General features: G+C 42.4%; 1 protein-coding gene across 3 annotated transcripts in view; it reads right to left on the bottom strand.

The window, feature by feature from the left end:
• Window positions 1-14,937, bottom strand: part of SEPTIN9 (septin 9) — a 251,192-nt gene that overhangs the window by 106,892 nt on the left and 129,363 nt on the right. The gene's annotated exons all lie outside the window — the stretch shown is intronic.

Below are 14,937 nucleotides of genomic sequence, written 5' to 3'. Positions count from 1 at the left end.
GGATATATTTTTGAAAGTTTTTATTAAACTCTCATAAATTAAATTAGCATACTATGAATAAAAGTGTCCACAGTTGGTCATGAGCAGACATTGAATTTTAAGTCACATAGATACAAAAGGACTATTTGCCATATTTGAAACAATTTTCAGATGGAATCATAATGAAATGATCATTTCTATTTGCATAGCTCTAACTGGGTTAAACACACAAAAAAAGAAAAAACAATTAGGTGGGTCATAGTTATAATGTTACATATGAACGCTCGTTCCGTTCATTGCCCTGTGTACACAGGGCAACGATCAGCGGATGAACGGGGAAACTCGTTCATTGGCTGATCGCATCTTTTATGCAGCTAAAAAAATTATCGCTAGTTGGCAGCACACCTCCCTGTATAAACAGGGAGATGTGCTGCCGATATGATGCAAAGGCACGGGGACAAGCGATCGTAGTAACGATTGTTCGTCCTCATACAAAACTATTTTTGCTCCGCTTAAAGGGCGCAACGAGTGCCAATCGACAAGATCGGCCATAGTTTTAAAAGTGGTAAAAATGGGCGATATCTGCCCGTGTAAAACTGATATACCCACAAAATGCTCTTTGGAGGTTCTGTGCCTCATAGTGTCCCTATTTCCTGTTCAGTTGGTGAAGTCTACACAAAGGCTGCTTTTACTAGAGATATTTGATGTCCTAAGCTAGTAGTCTTGCTCTCCAGCATGCCCCGGAAGCCTACAGCTGCTAAGGCATGCTGGGAGTTCTAGTTTTGCAACAACTGGAAAGCCATATGTAGAGACCACTGTCCTAGGCAATATTTGCTGAGAACTGAGAAGTCGCTAAAAAGAAGGGTTAAAATATCATCATGACAATGATTGTGCTCTAAAAAGGAGAGTTTTTGTTTAAACCTAAGCGTGTTTTTTAGTATGAAAAGTAAACTTAATTTAGTTCTTGATTCACAACTTCAATACTATTTAATTCTAAGGATGAATGAAAAATGTCATAACATTGCAGACCAGTGCTTGAAACTACTTAGGAGTCTCGAGTAATAGCAGATCAGATCTGTTTTTTCTCAAGCCTTGATTAATTACAAGAAAGTTTGATAGTGACCACAAACTCTTCTCTAGTGCCAAATGACCAATAGCAATAGTGAACTAAAGATCCCATGGGCCCAGTTTAAGTCATAACCCTTATTTTAAATACTTTTTTTGCCCTATGGGACAACGTTACTTAATATGCACTTTGGATTACTTATTATTATTATAAAAGTAAATTTTAGTGCAGTTAAACAGCAATTGCATGTCCTTAATATGTCCTTAGCAAGCTGAGCTTAACATTTGCTCAACATTTGTGTTGAGAGCTAGTTCCAGATACGACAGTATGTTCAACATCTGTCATTAGTAACTCCCACACATATGCAGCAAAGGAATAAATGCATTTATATCTTAAAGGATGGTCCCATTAGAGCAAACCCTATCCATGTGCCCTTTTAGGGCACATAGACATCATAAAGGGTGGTGGCCCGCTTTACACTCCTCTCTATAAGCCTGAGCCCTTACGCATCTGCAGCTCCAACACTGGAAAACCCGGGCCATCCATATTAATGGATGACCATTCATGGCTGCTATGTAATACTACATTTTCCCGCAGTTGCGCTACAAGGGAAACATAAGGCTGGCCGCGACTTATTCCGACGATAGCTGTTGGGGGTTTTAGAAGCCAGACCCATGGTGATCAGCTGATCGCCATGTTGGCTTTAAGTCTATTGAGAACTGTAGAAAAACTGTATTGCAAGATAGACCTATAAGGGAAGGTCTTGCTTTACCTGGAATATTGTTACCTATTCAATGGAAAATATCTCTCCACCATGGGAAACAGCAGGGCATTCTCCACAACATTTCATACATTAGCAATTCCATTTCTGTTCATTACTGAGGGATTATGGATCAGAGGAAATGTGATTTAACTATTTTGCTACCGGTAGGCTTGAAGTTTGCAGCTGAGCGAATGTCACAAAGCAGTTAAAGAATTAACATTTTCATCTTGTTTCTCTACTGCTGACAAAGACTAACCACTTCCTACGCCCAGATGTAACACTCAGTTCTATACTTCTATTCATTCGCCAAAGCAGTCAGGAAACAGTTAAAGAAAAATCCAACATCAGCAAATCTTTTTCCAGTACAAAAAAATAAAAAAAGGGACACAAGGCCAAATGCAATAAAAAAAATAAATCTGTTATGCTATGGATTGAGCAGATTTTTCAGGCAGTAGGGCGAGTTGTTGTAAAACTTATTATAGAACGTTGAGAACACATCTTTGGGTCGGGTTGCCAGGTCAGTTATGAAATATATATGAGATCCATGTGGTGCACAGAAATAAGTAGATACCGGACAGATTGCAGCACAGCACAGGTATTGTATATGTACTATTTAAATAGCTGACTGGACCTCCCTAAACATACGGGGATTCCTATTGATCAATGTCATCGCACGTTGCGGACTATGGGTATAGAGTGCTAAAGCGCACGTATTTTCAAAGCATGTTCATCACTTTGTCTAGATAAATAATAATAGTTTTGGTAGTTGAGATGCGTTTCAAAGAAAATAAATTGTGTTTAAAATGAGAATGTTATAGGGGGTTTCTGGCATTTTGAAAAAGCACAGTGATAGCTGAATAGTGAGAAGAATAATCTCTAGTAGTTCCCACACTGAGGGTCCTGTGCTCCCTCACCAGTCTTTGTTTACTTGAGTAAATGCAGTGATGACATGCCATACAAGATGTGATCATGGCAGCCAATAACAGGCCGCAGCAGAGATGTCAATATGGAGGAGACGCCACTGCGGCAGACAGTAATTGGCTCCTGTGATCACATGTTTTGTATGACACATCGGAAAACTCCTTTCATTTCTATCAAAAACATTTTAACCACCCACCAAGAAACACATAAAGAGTCGTTAGACTGGCTAAGTAGTTAAAGGGGTATTCCGGTTAAAACAAGTTACCCCCTATCCGTAGGGCAAGGGGTAACTTGCTGATCAGTGGGTGTCCCACCATTTACCTGAACAGGGAGCCCAAAGTTGCCCGAACCCCAAGTTTGACCCCAAGCTCCATTCATTCTCTATGGCAGCGCCGGAAAAAGCTGAACACTGCAATCTGGTATCTCCAGCGCTCCCATAGAGAATGAATGGAGCGCCGATGCACATGAGCGACCTGCCACTAGGTTCAAATGAGGGTTTCGGGCAAATTCAGGGTCCCCGCTCTTGTAAACGGTGGGGGTCTGAGCTGTCGTAAGTTACCGCTTACCCTACGGATAGGGGGTAAATTGTTGTAACCGCAATATCCGTTTAAGCTATTTGGCTCTTGTCCATTTGAACCCCTGGGTTTTGATCACATTATCTTTCCACCTAGCATTTTGTTTATTAACTTATGAATCTGTTAATCGATCGCCACATTTGAGGGGTTAATTGCCGAAATCAGCGGCGATGGACCGCTGGTCGGCAAGAGTGGCATGTCAGCTGTTGGAGACAGCTAACCTCGTGGTTCTTAGCGCACACTGTCATCGACAGAGTGCACCGGGAACCACTCAGTAACTGTACGTCCTGGTGCGTGAAATAACTTCCCGCCAGGGCGTACAGTTGCGTCCTGGTGTGCCTAGGGGTTAAACGATGTCCACTCTCAGGCAAATGTTTAATTGGCCCTATGCTCACCAAGGTGCCAGAAGAATTGATTAAGGGTTTCATCACTCAGGCCTGCATTTAGAATGATATATCTTCACTCAGGGTGGAGGTTTTTACCCACACTTGTCACAATATGACTCAAGATCAAAAAAAATATGATTTATTCAGGCAACCCCAATCATAATTGATATTTGGAGTGACCCACATAAGTACTTGTCCAGAAAGAAAGCCCATATATATATATAGTATATGTATGTCACATTCATAGCCACACACCCAGAGGAACCACTAGAAATTAGCTATTGGCCAAAATTATGGATATATTATAGTTGTAGAACTAGAACTACATAAGGGGATGAGTATGCTTCATTATCATATGAACAGCCTCCTCTCAGTGACATCACCTTCAGTTGACCGCAGGAAAAAAAAATCTATTTAAGATTCCAGAAAAAGAGAGGAACAGTGTCAGACTTTGGGGGATTCATACATAGTTACATAGTTAGTACAGTCGAAAAAAGACGTATCTCCATCAAGTTCAACCAAGGGATGGGAGAAAGGGAAGGGACGGGAGAAATGATAGAACTTTGTTTTACCCCTATTAATCCTGAGAAAGGTTCAACAGTTAAACAATAATTCTACACATACGTTGAAGAAGCTATCCATTTTCCTGCTGTACCCCACAACCGGTCCAGGATCTGTTCTATCAGTGAGTGTTCCGTTTTCTCTTATCCCTTTTTTTTTTTCAGAACTGGTTTTACACTGCTATTTTGTATGTGTGCCGCGGCCCCTTCAGTCAGCTGATCGGCGAGGCGTGCCGGGACTTGGACCTCCACCGATCTGATATTGGTGTCATATCCTAAGGATTGGTCATCAATATAGAAGTCCCGGAGAACCCCTTTAAAGTGGTTTTACACAATCTTTCGTCTCCATACTTAACGATCGTTTCTCCTTGTGAATGGAGCAAATGAACACCGCTCAACAATACAGCTGGCCGAGTGGCGCTCGTTTGCTCCATTCACAAGGAGCAAAGATAGTTAAGTATGGGGACGAACAATTATTACTACGATCGTTCGTCCCCCCCATGCATTTGCATCCTGTCGGCAGAGTTTACACAGGAAGATGTGCTGCCAACTAGCAACCATTTTTTGGCCACATAAAAGATGCGATCAGCCGACAAAATAGCGTTTGCTCGTTCATTGGCTTATCGTTGCCCTGTTTACACAGGGTAATCATCGGGAACGAGTGTTCGTATGAAAGTTTGTTTGTCTGATCATTGACCCATGTAAAAGAGCCTTTATACTTTAAATGTGGCACTGTCATAGGATGCCATCTTTGCCACAAGCCATCGTGTGAAATTTCAGATCTGCTAGATCTGCCCCCGTCACCTGTGTTATTATTCTGAAACAGAAGTTATTGTGAAACGTACAAACGCTTGTTCACCCGATCATTGGCCTGTGTAAAAGAACCTTAAGGTAAGACAGTAAATATTGGTATGCTTTAACGTAGTTATAAAATGAGTCACTTTGTATAATGGGCCTCATTAGCATATACGGCATACGTGGCACAGGAGAGGGCAGCTCAGTTTGGTGGCTACATTACTCATTTGTTGGTTTCATGACATCTAAAAGTTGTCCGTCTGATGACAGTCCAAACTTTGAAATTTAGATTCTGCATAAAAATCATTACAATGAGGAACATAAATGGAAGAATTTGAGAGTTATCAAGGCATTTTTAATAATCTCTCCATCAGGTCTTCATATCGGGACATCTTTAATCGATTCACACTTCAGAGACTGTAATATGGTTGAAAGCAGTGGCGGGTCCCCATAGGTCCGTTATGGGCGGCCAGGTTTTTATAAGGGTGGGAACAAAATTTGGATTTTTGGTGGTAGTAGCTCAGTCACTACATTGCCCACATTTGGGATTAAAACACCGACAGGACTAAAACATTAGGATAGGCCGCCATCAATGTTTAAACAACAGGTGTCTGACCCCTGGGTCCCCGTCGATCATCAGAATGAAGAGCGCTGCAGTGCTCAAGTGAATGGGGCTGGGCTGCAGTACCAGGCACAGCGATACTTACAGATAAGCCGTTGTGCCTGGGTAAACTGGCTGCACTCTAGAGTGCTGCGGTTCTTTTATTCCAATTTTCGGTGGGGATTCCTGGGGATAGGCTATTAATGTTTTAGTTTCAGCAAATAAAGTTTATTTTTTGTAGAATGAAATGTTAGACCGCATTCTAATATTCTTTATGTAACAATTATTTCAAGATCTTCACTTGCTATTTGCTATCATTAAATGGGAACCTTAATTGTTTACTTCTAGGGATGAGCAACTGTCCTGGCCATGTTACGTACAGACAGGTGCACAGCTCGTTACAGTACAGCTGTCAGAACTCTGTCTTATAACAAGTCATGCACCTGTGTGATCATCATCTGACTGGGGTAGATTTTTATCCTCTCAAATTAAATAATGAAGATTTCCATTAATTGACAGTAAGCAGAGATCTTGAAAAACTGTGAAGGATTGATATACAAATATTAGAAAATTGTATACCTTTGTATTATACAATAGGAAACTGGTATATCTTGTTAATAATTAGATAGGATTTATGTCAACTACTCAGTAGATGAATTGTGCATGTTTCTGTCTACAATCAGTGGGCGGATCCCCATAGGTCCATTATGCGCAGCCGCCCTTGCCTGCTATTCGGCCCTTTTTTCTTATTAAGGCGGCGCGATGACGTCAGCGTGAATACTGCGTCGTTTTGCTGGATTCGGGATGGTCAGAAGATGCCAGGCTTGCATCATAAGAGAAGAGGAGGGCACTGGAACGGGGACAGGTAAGTGAGGCACTAACTACAGGAGGGCTGTGTGGTGATTTCTACATGGGAGCTGTGTGCCACTTTCTACAAGGCGCTGATGCTATCTTCAGGGGGGGCTGTTTGGCGCTATCTATAAGAGGGTGTGTGGCCCTATCGATAGGGGGGTATGGCACTATTTACAGGGGGTGTAATGCTATGTACAGGGGGGTGAGTGGCACTATCTACGGGGGTGTGCGTGGGGCTTCCTACAGGGGGGGGCTGCATGGCGCTATCTACAGGGGGCTGTGTGTAGTGCTATCTACAGGGGTGTGTGTGTGTGATGCTATCTACAGTGGGCTGTGGCACTATCTACATGGGGGTGTGTGGGGCAATATCTACAGGGGGCTGTGTGGTACTCTCTACAGGGGGTCTGTGTGGCACTATCTACAGGGGGGGGGGTGTTTGCCACTTTCTACAGGGGTGTGTGTGGCGCTATCTATACAGGGGGCCTCTGTGTGATACTATCTACAGGGGTTGTATGTGCCGCTATCTATGTGTGTGTGATGCTATCCACAGGTGGTGTGGGTGGCACTATCTACAGGGGGGGGTTTGTGTGGCACTATCTATAGGGGGTGTGTGTGGCGCTATCTACAGGGGCTGTGTGTGGCACTATCTACAGGTGGCTGTGTGTTGCGTTATCTACAGGGGGCTATGTGTGGCGCTATCTACAGCGGACTGTGTGCCGCTATCTACAGGGGGCTGTGTGTGGTGCTGGGGGCACTATGTGTGTGGTGCTTTACTTTACAGTGTTTGACACAATATTATATTAAGGGGCACAGTGTTTGGTACTATTTTATTCAGGAGCACATTGTATGATTATTATTATATTTAGGGGCACAGTTTGTGACACCATGAGAATTTTATCTTTGTATATACAGTGAAGGAAATAAGTATTTGATCCCTTGCTGATTTTGTACGTTTGCCCACTGTCAAAGTCATGAACAGTCTAGAATTTTTAGGCTAGGTTAATTTTACCAGTGAGAGATAGATTATATAAAAAAAAAAAAAGAAAATCACATAGTCAAAATTATATATATTTATTTGCATTGTGCACAGAGAAATAAGTATTTGATCCCCTACCAACCATTAAGAGTTCAGCCTCCTCCAGACCAGTTACACACTCCAAATCAACTTGGTGCCTGCATTAAAGACAGCTGTCTTACATGGTCATCTGTATAAAAGACTCCTGTCCACAGACTCAATGAATCAGTCTGACTCTAACCTCTACAACATGGGCAAGACCAGAGAGCTTTCTAAGGATGTCAGGGACAAGATCATAGACCTGCACAAGGCTGGAATGGGCTACAAAACCATAAGTAAGACGCTGGCTGAGAAGTAGACAACTGTTGGTGCAATAGTAAGAAAATGGAAGACATACAAAATGACTGTCAATCGACATCGATCTGGGGCTCCATGCAAAATCTCACCTCGTGGGGTATCCTTGATCCTGAGGAAGGTGAGAGCTCAGCCGAAAACTACACGGGGGGAACTTGTTAGTGATCTCAAGGCAGCTGGGACCACAGTCACCAAGAAAACCATTGGTAACACATTACGCCTTAATGGATTAAAATCCTGCAGTGCCCGCAAGGTCCCCCTGCTCAAGAAGGCACATGTACAGGCCCATCAGAAGTTTGCAAATGAACATCTGGATGATTCTGAGAGTGATTGGGAGAAGGTGCTGTGGTCAGATGAGACTAAAATTGAGCTCTTTGGCATTAACTCAACTCGCCGTGTTTGGAGGAAGAGAAATGCTGCCTATGACCCAAAGAACACCGTCCCCACTGTCAAGAATGGAGGTGGAAACATTATGTTTTGGGGGTGTTTCTCTGCTAAGGGCACAGGACTACTTAACCGCATCAATGGGAGAATGGATGGAGCCATGTACCGTCAAATCCTGAGTGACAACCTCCTTCCCTCCACCAGGACATTAAAAATGGCTCGTGGCTGGGTCTTCCAGCACGACAATGACCCGAAACATACAGCCAAGGCAACAAAGGAGTGGCTCAAAAAGAAGCACATTAAGGTCATGGAGTGGCCTAGCCAGTCTCCAGACCTTAATCCCATCTAAAACTTATGGAGGGAGCTTAAGATCCGAGTTGCCAAGCGACAGCCTCGAAATCTTAATGATTTACAGATGATCTGCAAAGAGGAGTGGGCCAAAATTCCATCTAACATGTGTGCAAACCTCATCATCAACTACAAAAAACGTCTGACTGCTGTGCTTGCCAACAAGGGTTTTGCCACCAAGTATTAAGTCTTGTTTGCCAAAGGGATCAAATACTTATTTCTCTGTGCACAATGCAAATAAATATATATAATTTTGACAATGTGATTTTCTGTTTTTTTTTTAAATATAATCTATCTCTCACTGGTAAAATTAACCTAGCCTAAAAATTCTAGACTGTTCATGTCTTTGACAGTGGGCAAACTTACAAAATCAGCAAGGGATCAAATACTTATTTCCTTCACTGTAGGTGTGGAAATGTTGGAAAAGTGAGGAGCTGAAGACATCTGAGTGGTAAATTCTGCAGAAATAGGCCATGGCCAAGAGAAGTCGTCATGAATTCTGGACCAGATGGGGAAGAAAAAAAGGAAAAAAAACGACTAGAATCTGAGAAGTAGTCACCTGTGAGTCACTGGATTTATAGAGAATCTGTCACCTCTACTGACATGTTTATTATAAAAAAATCCTTGTATTTCACCAAAAGTATTTGTGCAATCCAGGACTGATAAATAAATGCATGTTACCATTCCCGTTGTCAGGAGGATGTGTCCCTGCACAGCGTGATACTCTCAGCGATGGTTGGAGACCAGTATATCAGTATGTAGAGACACAGCCCTTTGACAAGGGGAATCATAACAACCATTTGTTAATGCTTGCATAAAAAGGTAGTGTTAACAATAGTTACGACGTGGCAAGGCAGCGATGGAGAAGGGGGGCCTAAGTGTGGGTAACAGCCTGGGCCTATGGTCTACTTAATCCGCCGCTGGTTGAAAGGACAGCCAATTGAAATACTCATACTGAATTGAAAAGAATCTAAATCTATTACTTGCAAGCAAGCATCAAAACTAAAGCAGAATGAACAGTTCATATCTTATTTGAAATACACGATCTGGAAATTGGGGAAGAATCAATAATAATGTTACGATGATACCTCATGGTCTAAACTAACAAAATGAAAGAGGCAATCAAGTTATTAACCCCTGTACAGACAGACTCACCGGACATTGCACAATGGTTAGTCTGTTGCTTCAGAGACATCTACTCTAGACAGCTACCTGTCTGGTTTAAGCTGGTTTCCACAGATTTCAGGTGTTCTGTCCAGTTTAGGCTATTAGAAATGCAGATACTCAGGGGCATACTCAGGGAATACCAAGGTAGCAGTCATACCCTGGCCGTGGCTCATCAGGGGGCCCGAATGTCCTTCTGCTACACTAGAAGACACCAGTATTATGAATAGCACATGACAGGTAAGGGCCCTGTTACAGATTTTACATTGGGGCCCAGTAGCTTTAATTTCCACCTTTGCATATAGCTAAATAACAATTCAGGTAATACACACTTGAGTCTACATATGAGGTCACAGCATCTTGAATGACTGTTGAAGCGCTTATGTGTGAAGCGAAAAGTATTAGCAGTGTACTCACTGCAGTGTACACTCGCTAATATACATTCCGGTCCACCGTTGCGCTGATTATGAGATTTGAATAGATTTTTATAGCGCTGGCGGGGGACTGGAAGTCTACTTGCACTATCTTCCTTGATGACGTTTGGACTCTTTGTCATGTGACTGTACTTCATGTACTCGCTGTAGCAGTAGTTACTGCTTGTGCATAGATTACAGCGGGGCCAGTCACATGACGAAGAGTCGTGTCGTCATGAAGGAAGACTATGCAACTAGGCTTCCGGTCCCCCGCCAGCGCTAGACCGGAATGTATATTAGCGAGTATACTCACATACTGCAGTGACTACACGGATAATACTTTTTGCTCCCCACCCCTTTAAGTTATAGATCATGGATGACACTATGCTCCAAAACTTTATTTTGATTTACCGTTATACTTTGCAGTTGCTTTGATGGCCCAATAATATTTTATTATTGACAGTTTAAGACTGTAATGAATGCCCTTTAATAGAGAAGAGAGGGATATTCATTTTTGGCCTAGAGAGATAGTCAAAATATCTATTGTGCTTTTGGGCTATGGTTCCTACGAGCTGGAAAATAGGGTATTGCTTTTTAGTCCCTAGCTTAGCATCAGTTCCAAAATTGGCGCAGGGCATGATTGGAAAGAAATGTGTTGGATGTATATTTTATATGACTGAAGGGTGCCCATCGGTTGGTGAGTGGGTCGTATGTATTGGGTGGAGTTAGCGGTACAGGGTTGTAGAGAACCATTTTGATTTTGCTATGTATACCTCTGTCCTTAGATTATGTCTAGAAACATTAGAGGAATACATGAGCATAATGTTTAGGGTGGCCCAAGGGTCAAGAACTCAATTTCCCCCAACAGTTTTCTCTATTAACAAATTGAGCATGTAAGTACACAAGTGGGTTGTAGCGACAGCTGTGGGGAAAAAAACAAATGCTTAAATGAATTGCATTATGGCTTAAAAGTACAAATATGTTCCTTGGCATTCATTAACGGCTTGCTGTTTGTTTCTTTTTTATTTGCAGGAGGTGAAGTTGTAAGTTTTTCCATTTCAAGTTTATTTATTTTTTTCACATTAAAAAACTTTTAGGATTCTTTACCTCCACACCCTTTTAAAGGTTCTATTTAATCCATAAATAAGCATTAAGAAGCATGGCTTATAGCTTCTGGGTCCTAATGAAAAATCTGTTACAGGGCTTCCATCTTCCATGCACCATTTATAATACTGGTGTCTTCTTTTGTGGTAGAGAGGCCATTGCGTCCCCTCAGATACCAGGTGGAGGGGTGTTACTGCTACCCCTGCTACCCCTATAGCCATGCCCCTACCTATATTCTATAAAAACACATTTGTTAAAACTGTGCACAATGAGTCCCACCCTTTCTGTGTTCTATGCCACTGTAAACTTCTATACATGGGGAATTTTTGGCCGTCATGTCAATCCTACAGCAATAAAATCCCTTATCAGTGACCAGATGCTGCTCAGTCTTCCTATGATAACTGTACAGTAAGGGTGGAGACTAGGGAGGTATCCTGTCACTTCCCCCTTCCAAATTTTCAATGGATAGGACAGACACATGGAGCCAATTGTGCTTGAATTTGTAACTCAAAGCAGTGCAACAATAACACCATAAAATACTTATATTTATCCCCAAGTCTTGTTATAGTCATTTAGTATTGCCCAATATCACTAATTTTATAGTATTTTTTATGTTCTTGCTTTTGCATCTAATGTACTTTGTTTCTAAGGTTATGCTTCTATCTTGGAAAATGTAGAGAATAAAGGTTTGCACTCATAGTTGATCTGATATGCAGTTCAGTATATTCACTATCTACTGAATGCCCCCTTAAAGGGCTTGCAAAATTTGGTGACACTTTCCAAAACACTTACATGGCAGCGTGGGCTAGAATATATATATATTTTTATGTGCCATGAGAAGTGAGGCAGCTGCAGAAGATGTTCGGCCCGGTTCTTCAAACACAATACAAAAAGTCTCCAGAAATAATTGCAAGTTTGAAGATTCCGGGCCCTCACATTCCCAGATAAGATTCACCCATGCCAGGGCTTTGCCAGAGAGGAGGGAGGCAATGAACGTGACCTTGGTCACATCAGAGTGCAAAAGATGAGTGTGTAACTTAAAATGGATCTGGCACTGGTTGATGAAGCCTCTACAGGTTTTTGCATCTCCATCGTAACGAGGCGGTAGAGGCAACAAAATTCCGGGCCTAGAACTGGCAGGGATAGGCCAGGGAAACTTTTAGTGGTGCGCACGCTGGCCCTCTAAGAGACCACCAGAGCGCACCACTAGAAGTTTCCCTAGCCTACCCCTGTGCACTCTAGCTATATAATCTGACCCACCCTCTGTTCCAGTGCCTGAGCAATTTTGTGTCTTTCCTAAATGTTACCTATAGGAGCGGAGACCAGGACGTAGCACATGCCGCCATCCCCGGGGAGGAGGAGGGAGACTCAAGCATTGAGGTAGGAGAAACTGACTGCCGCCCTGGGAAGGTAGGATGGCAGTGGTTGGCGGCCATCAGCGCTACACATAGTATGAGGTATACTGACTACAGAGGGTGCAGTCATCTCTTAGCATGACCACATCCTTTGCTGTTCATCTATAGGTATAACCTATGGAGTTTCAGCATCAACATTGTGTTTGTGAGAAAACACTAAAATAAATCCATCAAAAATCAGGGTCAATACAGGACGTACAAAAGACAGCTTTTGCACATTTGGTAATTAACCCCTTGTAGGGTAAGGGGTAACTTGCTGATCGGTGGGTGTCCATGTGAGCGCTGGAGATAGCCGAGTGCAGTGTTCGGTTTTTTCCGGCGCTGCCATAGAGAATGAATGGAGCGGCAGTGCGCATGAGCGACCCGCCACTCGGTTCAAATGAAGGGTTCAGGACCCCCGTTCTCATAAACGGTGGGGATCTGAGCTGACGGACACCCACCGATCAGCAAGTTACCCCTTACCCTACGGATAGGGGGTAACTTGTTGTAATTGGAATATCCCTTTAACCACTTTTGTGGTCCACTCTTGATTAGGGTAATTTAGGTATACATAAAAATGAATGTTCAAATGAGCACTGTACTCACAAGACATACTATTGATGTTGAACAAAGCCTAAAAATCTTAATGCATGTTGAAGACATTTAAAGCCTGACAATTCTACCTAATGGTGCAAGCACTAGGTATATATAACAGTATATTGTTACTATGTAGCCCATTGTATATATGGTTACTAATATTCTGCTCTTTTCTCTAGCCCGGCCAATAGAAATGAGCTGTGATACTTTCGAACTGCAAGCAAATCTGTCTTTGTCGTGTTCATGTGAATTTATGGTTCAACCAGGCAGAAAGCATATGACTTCCTAGATCGAATTGTATTTCACTTCTTAGGACACCAACTTGTGCTGCAAAGCTGCTTTTCCTACTAAAAGTGATTGCAGGAAGTATAAGCTTTTTTAGAGGCCAGAACCATATCTAGGCTTTCCTCCACCAAGGGAAAAGGTTCAGTTTGCTGCCCCATCCCTGTATATTAGCCCCCCCCTCGGTACCCAGCAAACGGGACACTTTCCCTGGTAGCCCCCCATAGCTACACGCCTGTTTGAGGCTATGATCAATTGACCGTGGTCTCTTTCCAACCCCTTATTCTTTCCTGTCTCTATGTCTGTCAATCTAGGGGCAATATGGTGGCTCAGTGGTTGGCACTATTGCCTTGCAGCATCTTTAAGGGAGGTATGAATGCCTGCAGTACAACCAATGTGAACTCATACTGTAATGAGATGCTTAAGTACAGACTACTTCTATTTTCCTGAGACATTTCCATAATTTTACAGGGTCAACTCAGTTGAAGGCTTTGCTGTATTAATTCAGTATTTTTAGACAGATGAGGGAGGATTAGTTTAACCTCTCTGCTTAGACCTGTGTCCATTGCAAGAGTGAAAACTTCTGGCAGTATTACTCCTCTCTTTGATGATACATGTAAGCCTCCTCATCTCTTAATAAAACTAATGTGAGAAGGTTCAGGTCAATAAGATGCTGAAATTTGCTTTCACATGTTCTACAGTTGTGTTCAACCTTATTTACATCATGTAAGCAGACAATATAGTGACTGCTCTTCAAACCCTAGATCAAGCTCTGACATTTACCTATCATGCACACGACCGTTGTGCCACTCGGCCGTTTTTAACAGCATCTGAGTGGCACCCGAAAGTCTTCACGGACCCATTCACTTTTGCGGTAGAATCGGGTCCGTGAAAACTGACCCGATTCACCGATCCGAGGAATGATAGGACATGTTCTATCTTTCCTCAGATCACTGATGGGGCTCGGGCGGCGCACACGGTCTTGTGCATTAGGCGTTAATATTTCCTACTGTGAAAACTGATGTGATTGGGCTGACTAAATTGCCATTTCCGATAGCAATTTGTATAGTACAAAATTAATTTGCTTTCTAACATCACCCTGACAGTATGTTTTTATTACCAAAGTAATTTCCATATCAGGGCTTAAAAATAAACAATACTCTAAAAAAGCAGTGAACAATCTGAAAAAATGGTTCCCAACCTCACATACTGGTTATGGTTATAGTGTTTCAAACAAATCATACAGGATGGAAAAAACAATAAATGAGAACTCCTACGGTCATTTCCTACACTGCTGGTGGAAATCCCATCTTGTTTTGAAGGATAATGAGGTTAGAATGATGACGGACACAGTGAGGGGGTGGGGTTGGGTGGTCTAATATAA

Source organism: Rhinoderma darwinii, chromosome 13 (assembly GCF_050947455.1).
Source record: "Rhinoderma darwinii isolate aRhiDar2 chromosome 13, aRhiDar2.hap1, whole genome shotgun sequence".
NCBI classification, from domain to species: domain Eukaryota; kingdom Metazoa; phylum Chordata; class Amphibia; order Anura; family Rhinodermatidae; genus Rhinoderma; species Rhinoderma darwinii.
The sequence above is the reverse complement of the archived record's forward strand: the minus strand, read 5'-3'. Positions and strand labels throughout refer to the sequence as shown.